The sequence below is a fragment of the Zootoca vivipara genome, chromosome 7, assembly GCF_965207765.1.
Source record: "Zootoca vivipara chromosome 7, rZooViv2.hap1.1, whole genome shotgun sequence".
Classification (NCBI taxonomy): Eukaryota; Metazoa; Chordata; class Lepidosauria; order Squamata; family Lacertidae; genus Zootoca; species Zootoca vivipara.
The window spans coordinates 90,568,167-90,580,078 of NC_142590.1; the positions used below are offsets into that span (position 1 = coordinate 90,568,167).

Genomic DNA, 11,912 nt, shown 5'->3' on the forward strand with positions numbered 1-11,912 from the left:
TTCCTGCTTTCTGTTGTCTGATTTGGAGCTGTTGGTAAATTAACTTAGTAGTTCAGAGCCTAGAGAACACACGAATGCTACCCTGTTTAGCCTCAGACCTAATCATGCCTATGAATTGAATTATGCTTTTATTTTGACAAGATTTCTTTCAGGGCAAAGAAACTCTGGCTAGGCAAGGCCACTGCATGATCAAAAGGTTTGTGGTAAACAAGAGATATCTTGAAATCTGGAGTATTTCAGATACCGTTATTTCACTTTGACTATTCACATCATCACAAAAGATACAATGTGCAGGGCTTTAGCTAAATATGGTAGTAAGCCACACCTCCCCCTAAGGATGGAAGCATCCTGTAGCATTACAGGAGGCAGAATTGGAGTACAGATCACACACCTTTGTTTTTTCAGGTACTATAATGTAAAAGACATAGAACCCTCTATCACCATCTCTGATCGTTGTAACTTCCTATAAGTAAGGAGGGGAGACTGCCTAGGAAAAGTAACAGGGAGGCATGGTAGAACATGTGCATCTGTGTTAATTGTGCAGTTTCAGATACAAACGTGAAAGCAACGGAATATTTTTATTTCAATAGCCTCCCCACCAAAAGTAGAGTGTATGATTCTGTATAGCTAGTAAGGTGAAGGGACCCCTGACCATTAGGTCCAATTGTGACCGACTCTGAGGTTGCAGCGCTCATCTCGTGTTTTTGGCCGAGGGAGCCGGCATACAGCTTCCAGGTCATGTAGCCAGCATGACAAAGCCGCTTCTAGCGAACCAGAGCAGCACACAGAAACGCCGTTTACCTTCCCGCTGTAGCAGTACCTATTTATCTACTTGCACTCTGACGTGCTTTCGAACTGCTAGGTTGGCAGGAACTGGGACCAAGCAACGGGAGCTCACCCCGTCGTGGGGGTTCAAACCGCCAACCTTCTGATCGGCAAGCCCTAGGCCCAGTGGTTTAACCCACAGCGCCACCCGCTAGCAGAAATGTTCAAATACAATCTTCAGTCCAAAAGTCTGTTGAGTCAATATACACATTCCCCCCAAAATATTACCCAACTTTATGGACCAATGGGTCCAAAAATTACCCAACTTTAAATAGCAAAATAGATGCTTGGCACCATCAGTTGTCAATATTATTCACTTAATTAGTAACCCTCCGTCTTGCTCATGGTATTAAAACAATCAAAATGCAGAAATTAAGGCAATGTTATGCTTCCAAAATTGTAGTGAAATTCAAAAAAACTGCAACCAGAAAAACCAAAACCATCCTAATCTTCCTCGGTCCCTAAATGCCTGATGGGAGAAAAGGGCTTTATCCTGCCTTTTTCAAAAGTAAAACAGTAAACAAATTTAAAATAAAGGTTTTATAGCACATGCATGTTTAAATAGCTGGATTCAGCCCCCTTTCTCAATTAACAGAAGCAGCCACAATTGAGAAAAGATATAAGGAAACATGAGTTTGACCAAGCTGCGGGAGGCAGTGGAAGACAGAAGTGCCTCGCATGCTCTGGTGCATGGGGTCACAAAGAGTCGGACACGACTAAATGACTAAACAACAACATAAGGAAAGGGCAATCACTCAGTATTTAGAGCATCTGCTTTGTATGCAGAAGGTCCCAGGTTCAATCCTTGGCATCCCTTTGCCTTGTCTGAACTCCTGGAGAGCTGCTGCCTGTCTGTTTCAAGAATACTAAGCTCAAAGGGTCAATGGTTTGACTTAGTATAAGGTTACCTACCTGTAACTATAAGGCAGTTAGTTTCATAAGTTCCTAGCTTTTGCTAAATCCAGATAACTTTTCTTTTTTATAGTGGAGTTTAAAAAATAAAGCATGCCTCGCCCATTAGGCTGGACATGGCATTGGCTTGGGGGTGAGGTATGTGTGGTCAACCTCCCACTCTGCAGTTCAGTGGGCGGCCTTTTCAAGTTATTGTCTCTCAGCCTAAAGAATGCCAATTGGTCGCTTGTGAGGGTTAAGACAAAGTCAAGCACTATAGAAATGATGTGCCTTGTGGCACATTGTGCCATAACCCAGGGAAGGGGGGTGCTCCCTATTTCCCCGTGGATCCACAGCTAAGGGGGTCAAAGAAGGCACTGGCTCCCCTCTAGTCTGCTGCAAGAATGACTTTATTTCAGGTCTGCTGCTTCAGCAGGGCAGCCTCTGCCACGCCCCAGGTTGCTCTCAACAGCAAGTGCAGCCCTTCTATAGACCTCCTCTCCTTGGGTGCCTGGCTTCCACGCTGTTGGCCTTGGCAGACTTAAGCCCAGGACTTCAATGTGTTCGTGTGGAGGAACGGAGGCCAGGTAAACTATTCCCTCTTTGGCTTCACTCGGTGAGGCTTAAGGAGAGTCTGAAGATGGCCCCTGGCAAGGGAACGAGGGCAGCCTGTCTGCTGAACTTCTACTGCCCCACTTCCCCATCTCTGAGGCTTTTTAATATCCTCCACGTCCCCCCGCCTTTCCTTCCAGCTGAGGCTCAGCAGCTGCACTGCTTCCCCTCCCTCAGGCAGATGAATAAGAGCCTTGCCTAGCTCCTTCCAGCACAGGTGGAACCTCCTGGCAATGTCCAACTATCACCTCCTCAGCAGCCATTGCATGGTTGGCGCTTGGTGGTGGGGACTGGGGCATTCTTAAAGTACTGGCAAAGGTCTAACAAGGCTCTGTGCCCCATCACAGACATGGTTGGATGAATGCTGGTTCCAATGCACCATTCGGCGAGATTTATTGTAGGCAGAGCTTTAAGGTAGGGCCAACTGTATACATATTTGCTCCAAAGTAAGGCCCACTGAGTTCAATGAAGATTGTATCTTAGTTTTGTGTGCATAACGTTGCAGTGCCCATAGCTAAACACGTTGTGTTTTTAAAGCATTTTTTTGGTAAGTCAGAGACCCAGGTCTGTTCCTTCAAAAATGCGTCCTGTGGAGTGAGTTTTCACAGATGAGATAAAAATGAACAGTGTAGAGAGCCAGTGCTCTGTAGGAAGGAAAGGAATTGGCACAATTTGGGGCAGAGTATGATGTCAATCTGCTGCTACTGTCCAAGATACATTTCTGGCATATTGTATAGTGCATGTGTACAGGGCAAAGATGGGACCAAAACTAGAGAGTAGTGCAAAGGAATCGGGGTGTGCTAGATGGATTTTAATTTTAAAACAAGACTTGGGAAGCCTGCAGAAGAAAAGTGTTTACAAATACAAGTGGTATTTCAAAATACTAGGATTATCAACATCCCTTTCTATAACAACTCTTTCTAACCTATTGATATGTCACTGAGACCATTTGGTAGCTTGGGAGTTTTTCATCTGTCACATGATGAATCCTTCATGTCCCATAAGCCAAAAGGTGCTTTGTTAACCACTAAGACAGTCCTCTTCAGTGCACCAGAAGCATGGAAAGTGGGGGGAGGCCTTTAATCTCTTTAAGTAATATAACCTAGTTCAGATTGAAAATCTGCCTCCTGCCAGTTCCAGCAGTATCACCCTAGTTAATCTCATGACACTCCAGTTACTTAAATAGTTACTGTGAGGGCTAGAGGAGAATGATCCTACCTGTATGCAAGGCTGTTCCTTTGGCTGCTGTTATGTACCTCTTAGGGCATTGCATTGCAATGCAATTTTTTGTGCCCTGTAAAAAATTCATCCTTATTCCAGTTTTTAAGATGAAAGCTAAGGCTGAGGGACAATGACTGTCCACAATCAAACATTCAATTCAGCCTACATCAAACGAAGTTCAACTTGCATTGGCCATAGATCCACATTGGTTCCGAAATCTTAAAGAGTTCCCACTGAAGGAAGGGCCTGAATTGTGGAGCACCAAAACTTACTCCAGTGCCAGCCCCAACAGTGGCAAATAAGTATTTTGTCCTTGAGTAGGTATTACTACATAGTAGCCTAGTATCTCTCCCTCTGCCTATTCCTTTTTTGTTTGTTTTCCTGGATCTGCAATGATTCCATTCTTTGAGGTTTCTGGTCGGAACTCATTTGTGCCTTTTCAGACATCAGGTAAGCGGTTTGATGACCCATGTGCCATTTGGGGGCACCAATGTTGTCAGTGACATCATGTTGTAGATGCTTCCCCCTCCTTCTCCCAGTGTCTCTCTTGTCTAGATTGTGCTATTACTTCCCCTTTGGTGGTATTGGTGGTAAGGGTTCTTATGGGAACTTCTTCTCTTTGAAATTCAGAAATGGGATAAGAAATTTTCTTTTCTAGTAGAAAAGGCCTTTACAGCCATATTGGAGCCATAGTTCTCAAGCATGAGTACCGTGTGCCTCCTAGATTCATTAGAAGAAAAATCTAGACTGGATAGACCCCCCCCCCAAGGTCCATAGAACCATTAGGGAAGCCATCTGTTGGGCCGGGGCAGGTGAGCATTCAGCCAACTGATCCAGTCAAGGCACAGACAAAAATTGGCTGGAAGTCAGGTGGAACTGTGCACCTTCCCCAGCACACATCCTGCCTTCCACTTGGGAGTACCAAGGCATTAGCAGAAAAGCTTTGTTTCCAAAGAAAGGGGCCATGTCATAAAGAAATGTCTGTTCAGAGGCTCAGAAAGAAGATAGAAGCATCATCCCAGGGGTGGCAAGACAGGTGCTTGGAGCCAGGAAAGAACTGGGCTTGAATGTCTGAGCTATTGAATCAGTTTCTAAATAGCAGCAATCCTAGACAAGCACCTGTGTATAATACAGAATCATCTCATCCATGCTATAGTGATGATAGAGTTTAAAATGTTAAATAAATTTTAAGGAAAAATAGAGTTTGTGTGTAAGAAGTGGTTGCAGTCCTCAGTGCCCATGTCCTCTGGTGGGACCTGGGAAAATGACTGCAAGATGTTAACGATGTCTTATTTGCTGTGGTGCTGGGTGTTTGGTGTGTAATTCTGACTTGCTGTAAATACTGTTTTTAGTACTATGGTTATGATGGCTGATATTGATAATAATGGTGACAACAACTAAAAATGTCATAGTCATATGAGCACAAGCTCAAAAGCAGCATTCACTCTGGTAGTTATCCGTTTTGCATCAAAAGCATTTAGAGTCAAGCATTGAACCTAGCTTGCCATTGGAGAACCTCTATCTGAGCTGTACCACTTCAGGCTGCAACTGGAGACTCACATGATTGAATGCTCCTCCCTATAAAAACAGAATCTGATGCATATGGAAAGCTGTCATTTCAGGAATAGAGGGAGGTTAAAGCTCTTCTCCCCGATACCTAGATTTGTATGTGCAGGGCTATTTCATAGTAAAGAATGTCTGAGCATTCCATCATGAAGCCCAACCTACAGTCTGAAGTTGTGCAGCTTAGCCGCAGGTTTACTGCCTTGGTGAGAACTAGGCTAGAGTAATAACAGCAAGAGTTAATATCAGTGCATTCTCAGTCTTTTTTGCTTACTGGAACAAATGGGCTGTTTCACATACGAAGAAATCTATAGATTTGGGAAATAAACACAGATCAAAACAAGAAAAGAAGTGTGAGAATTCAATAGTAGGTTGAGCAGGTACTGGAATAAACTGTTCCAAGGATGGTATGAAGAAAAGGGCAGAGTGGGGGGAATTCAAGGAAGTCTTGGTCAGGGTCCACTTTCGTTTTCATCTGTTACAGCCTTGAGGTCCAAATGATCCAGCCTGCCTCTTAAGGTAGAGGCAACCTTCAACTAGAGAGAGGTGTCCTGTTCTCTGTAGGTGGTTCCTTCCACTTCCTGACCCTACGTTCACTGAGCTCAGTGTGTTCTGTGGCTGCTCCTTGGGTCCCATTCACCATTTCAGATCTACATAGCAGATGCACAACCAGCCCTGATTTTTTGATGCTGTTCTTGAAGAATAATTTGTGTTCTGGAGACTCTAATATGTGCAGTCATTGGAAGTCTTAGGCTTGATTTACAAATGTGTGCATCCACTGTACCAGGGACAGTGAGTCTGGTGCTCTCCAGCTGTTGTAGGACTACAGCTCCCATCACCCCTGACTTGGCCAGGGCTGATGGAAGCGAGAATCTAATATCTGGAAGGCTGTCTCTGGAAGTTCTGCAATATTAGATCCAAATGGCCAATGCACACACACACACAAAAGGGCTTAGCCCTTAGGGCCAGGCTTTCCCAGCCTTGTGCCTTCCAGACATCTGGGGGGCACCAGACTAGGGAAGACTGCCTTAGGCAGTCAATCAATTCTGCCAGTGGTGCTCACTTAGATATGAAGAATGGGATCTTTATTTTCTTCACTTTTAACTCTTTCAGTGCCTTGAGATATCCTGCCTTGAGCCTGCATATCCAAGGGTACACTGATGTTATCAGAGAAAACAGGCATGTTGTCAGGTGGAAATTTGCATCAGGTGTTATCAGTACAGATGCAATATGTTGTGTAAAGAAAATAATACCAAATGTATCAGGATCTCTACATTTGGATGTTATCAGGGAAGCCAAGGGATGAGTTTATCCAGCGCCAATGGGTATATCCAAAAAATTACTTTTTCTATAGGACTGGATATAACTTGAATTACAATGGGTGCTTATAAGGATATTTTACTCATGGTGCAAACAAATCAAGAGGGGGCTAATAAAATGGTCAGGTACCCACTTGAATTGACTATGGAGAATTCTTAACTGTGGTGCACATATCCACAAATTAAATTCATTTCTGTTTCATTCCTAGAACTATCAAGGGTGTTAGAAATGCAATATTTTGCCTTTCATGAGTTTCCTGTGTCAAGCCCCTTTTCAGGCACTCCCAATCCAATTTTTTGTTTGCTGGCAATATTCTACAAATCAACACCATTATCATATACAGTGCGGGGGGGGGGAGTATTTGATCCCCTGCCAAATTTGCCCGTTTGCCCTCAGATGAAGAAATGAGAAGTCCATAATTTTAATGGTAGGTTTATTGTAGCTGTGAGAGACAGAATAACAACAGGGAAAACCCCAGAAACCCAGAAGACAAAAGTCAGAGATTGATGTGCATTATAATGAGTGAAATAAGTATTTGATCCCTTTGCAAAAGATGACTTAGTACTTGGTGGCAAAACCATTGTTGGCAATTACAGAGGTCGGATGTTTCTTGTAGGTGGCCACCAGGTTTGCACACATCTCAGGAGGTATTTTGTCCCACTCCTCTTTGCAGATCCTCTCTAAGTCAGTAAGATTTCAAAGCTGATGTGTAGCTACTCAAACCTTCAGCTCCCTCCACAGATTTTCAATGGGATTAAGGTCTGGAGACTGGCTAGGTGTCTTTTGTGCAGGTACTGTAATGAGCTGGGATTACAGGTAAAACCACTCCCTTACAGCAGGTGCTTCTAATCTCAGCTTGTTACATACAGTGAACATACTGTACCAGGTAGCCTAACATCTGGCTGGTTGATAGGGAATCAAATACTTATTTCACTCATTATAATGCACATCAATCTCTGACTTTTGTCTTTTGGGTTTCTGGGGTTTTTCTTGTTGTTATTGTCTCTCACAGCTACAATAAACCGACCATTAAAATTATGGACTGGTCATTTCTTTGTCAGAGGGCAAATGGGCAAATTTGGCAGGGGATCAAATACTCCCCCCCCCGCACTCTATAGCAGTAGCAAACTCAATTCTCCGATTACCACTCCTTATAATGCCAAAATGACACGAGCCAGAGGTATCCGTAGCCATGGGGACCCCCCCAAAAGAAATTGGGAGATCCTAAAGGAGTAAGCAAAAAACCCTAAAACCAGTCTGCAATGAGGACTTGGCATGCTCAGTGCTTGTAGAACACTGGCTAACAGTTGTGGGGACCAAAGACCAGCATGTGCATGGGAAAGTATCCTGAACAGGAGTGTTCTACACTGCATTTTGTTGCAGATCCTACATATATATATATATATATATATATATATATATATATATATATATTAAATGGAACTGGAAATTCTTCATTATGTATCCGTGCCTAGATAACAGTTCAGTCTTAATAACATTTAAGTGTGCTACTGAAATGCATGCTGCTTTGAGAGATTATGAACCAAATTAACTGTTACATCAACTAAAATTAAGGCTGGGGGAGGGAGGGAATCAGCTGACAGGGAATAAGTAATGCTTAGGAGCCCCAGAGTGGCTTTACACATTTTCAAAGCTGAGTTGCCACATTTCCATATGCATATTGGTGTACCCTGCTCAGTAAAAGAGAAGATAAATTTTGCAATTTATTATTAGTAAATCCAAAGAAGGGCTACAACAGTTCTGTATCATATTCCAAGCACTAAATCTTCCACTTATTTTAAGAGAGCCACAGACCTGTGAAGAGAGAGGTTGTAAGGACTCAAGAGTTCTATGACTTAATGGTCTTTGCACATGCATACTTAGGAAATTTTCATTTCAAGCACTATTTGGTTGCTGTGTTGTTGAACAAAGCCAGTGTTCTTGTTGGGGGAGACTTACTGGTACTCTAAATCAGTGGTTCCTAATTGGTCGTCTGCATCACCTACCCACGGGGTCTGTGGCACCATTCACATAATAAAATGCACCCAGAGTGGGTGGGGTATTTATTATTATTATTATTATTATTATTATTATTATTATTATTAAGCTGCCATAGAGATAAGAAAAAAATCAAAAGTATGTCCGTGACTTGGCTTTTGAAAAGGGGGGGTCCTGCAGTACTTAGCTAATTGGGAACCACTTCCCTAAATGTCCTCTTGCAAAGTGGTTATTGCCCAAGAACTGCAATCACAGCGTAAAGGAAGTTTCCTGCTGCTCCATGAATATCCTTATAGTAGCTCTAGCTCAAATGGCTCCATTCAGGTACACTTATAGCCAGCAAGTACTAAATCACTAAATGCATGTGACAAAATTCACACACAAACATAGATACGAGAGACACTTGGAAGAGGCAAGGAATGACTCTTTATGGCCCTGTTGATGTTACTGTGCAGCAGATTTAATATTAAGTATCACTAATAAAGCTATTTCTGTGGTCTTGTCTCTCTTGAGCAATGACAACACAGGCACATCTCAGCATTTGGGTTTCTACAATCCATAAGCTTACTGTGATGGAAAGAGAGTAGTGACCACTGGATGCTAGAGATGCATAAGATGTGTGAAGAAAGGATGCAAGCTTGCTGGATTTCTTATTCTAGTTAGCAGATGGGTGGATCAACTCACTACAACTATTAAGGCTACACTTCCTTGGAAGGAAGTCCAATCAAACCAAACAAGCTTACTACCTGGGCAGACATGGTCATGACTGAGCTACAAGGCTGGCAAGCACCTTTCATATATAAAATGGAGAGACCTTCTTCACAAGTGAACTGTAAAGGTTGCTGTTTGATAAGCATTATGTAAAATTATGACCCTAAAAATAAGCTCCTATTCATGCAAAAGGAGGCTCAATCTACCTAGGTAGCTGTTTAAAATTAGATGGTGTTTCAGTTCCCCCCAGACCTGCCCTCCTATTCCCTCCTGATAGTCTGTTTGAAAGTTGTTGGCCTTGCACAAGATTCACTTCTTACGATGCAGCATGTGCTCTTTGTCCTTTCCAAATAGACAGGGAAAAAAGAATGTGTAATAGTGCCATGAATGGACTTTTCTCACTCTTAAGATAAGCCTCGTCCAATTCCTTTAAATCTACCACGTGCATTTCATTGTCAAATTGAGGTTGTTGTTGTGCAAAGAAGTGATTAATGAGGAAAAAAGAAATAAACTTGGTATGAAACCACAACTCTGTTTTTATTAATTCATTTAATACAATTAAGTTTTCCAGCGCAGCAGTTCTTTCTGGGAAGCTCTTCAGCTGCCTTGCAAGACAGCACAATTATCAATTTTCTCCTATTCAAGCATGTCCTTTGCTCACTGTAGTGACAGCAAAGCCCCACTATATGTCCAAAAAAGCAGCAACTGACATATGCAGATTTTGGAGAAATATTAACCAAACTCCTTAATCAGCTTATGGAAGAAATCTCACACTAAGAAGTTGCAACCACATCCCCATACAGGTCAAAGCTTTTGCTAGACAGCCTAGAACACTGTCAGGGTGGGTGTCAAGAGTAGATCAACAGTAACCCACAGTGTCAGTGAAGTTAACTCTCTTAATGAAAAGGAACAATACCATGCAGGAGGCCAGGCCTAATGAGCACAGCAACTCCTCCCTTCTCCAACTTCAGTAATCCGGAAGCAGCTTGTTCCTGAAGAACATTGCCAAAGGCATGCTATCTGGAAAAGAGAATATCTCTGTGTTTGTTATGTCATTGCACAAAGCAAAGACTACAGGAATGCCCCATGTTTTTCTCTGCAGCAAAACTACATTCATGGAACACCTGCCTGAAATTTACCTGTCTTGAAAAGTCCACATCCTTCGGTATTACATACCCAGTGTGCCATTGCTATACAGTGGTACTTCGGTTTATGAACACAATTGGTTCCGGAAGTCTGTTCATAAACTGAAGCGAACTTTCCCATTGAAAGTAATGGAAAATGAATTAATCTGTTCCAGATGGGTCCACGGCGTTCATAAACCGAAAATTCATAAACCGAGGTGTTCATAAACCGAGGTTCCACTGTACACTAGTCAAGGGAGATGCAAACAAATGTTTATTGGCCCACAGTCACTCCAACATAGGCATAAACAGAGTACTACTGTCACTCAGAACACCAATTCAACTGCCCTGAAGGCTTGCTTCTCTTCCCTCCTATTCTTTGAGTTCCACTTGATATTTTTTTTACTTAAATAATAATATATTATTAGTAATAATAACATATTCACAATCAGAAAAGGCAAAATTTGTAAGAATCATAGAATCATAGAGTTGGAAGAGACCACAAGAGCCATCCAGTCCAACCCCCTGCCAAGCAGGAAACACCATCAAAGCATTCTTGACATATGCCTGTCAAGCCTCTGCTTAAAGACCTCCAAAGAAGGAGACTCCACCACACTCCTTGGTAGCAAATTCCACTGCCGAACAGCTCTTACTGTCAGGAAGTTCTTCCTAATGTTTAGGTGGAATCTTCTTTCTTGTAGTTTGAATCCATTGCTCCATTGCAAAGAGACTTTTTCAACTAGGTTGCATGGCACCTGAGCTGAAGCTGTTCAGTTTGTTTCCGCTACTGACACCCTATGATAGGAAACTTCCTTTGCAATCATACAATTGCCACAGATTCTTGTAAACATGGCTTCAGCCTCTGGAATCTTCACATAGGCCTTCACAATTCCTGTGAAATTCTAATCATAACGGATTAACTTTCGTTTCTTGTTCTTGTGTTTTTTAACAATTTGGAGCAGAAAACACACAGCTGTTTCAGAACCCTTGCGCTTGGCAATAACAGGACAGCAGGAGAGGATATTTTTTTCTCAAGAAGAGGACTGAAATACATGGGTGATTCATCACCCGCCAAGATTATCATTATTACCTGCTGCAACACCAAGATTTAAAGCCTTGTCTGAAGTGTTAAGGCTTTGAAATCATCCACAAAAGCAGCAATGCCATGATTACTTTGTAACATGCTTGACCATATCTGGATTAAGCAATGCAGAGCTTCTGGCCCATGGAACACTACATCTTGATTTCATTTGAAGGTGTGTGTGTGTGTGTGTGAGAGAGAGAGAGAGAGAGAGAGAGAGAGAGAATATAAAAACTGTGAGATGTCCTGACTGCATTTGTTTGTTTTTTCTGAAAAGCAAAATAACCCCCCAATAAATCTGGTATGCTTTAAAGTATTGTTTTGCAGGAAGTGCTTTTAACACTGTCCTGTTTGGCTTGGTGTTTAAGTTACACAAGACGTGCAGGTTTTAATTTTTCTTATTGCCCACATTTTCATCGAGCATTTGTTTTGCTTCACGTGGATTCCCCCCCCCCCTTTGCTACCTACCCTAAACCTTTGAGAAGGAGGGAAGGCGGGAATTGACGGCCTGACCCTGTAATAACATGGGGGGGGAGCATAATGTGTAAATACCCTAATTAAATAAA

At 42.4% G+C, this 11,912-nt stretch overlaps 1 protein-coding gene across 1 annotated transcript in view; it reads right to left on the reverse strand.

Annotated features, from left to right (window-relative positions):
- Positions 1–11,912, reverse strand: part of RTEL1 (regulator of telomere elongation helicase 1) — a 112,662-nt gene that overhangs the window by 99,988 nt on the left and 762 nt on the right. The gene's annotated exons all lie outside the window — the stretch shown is intronic.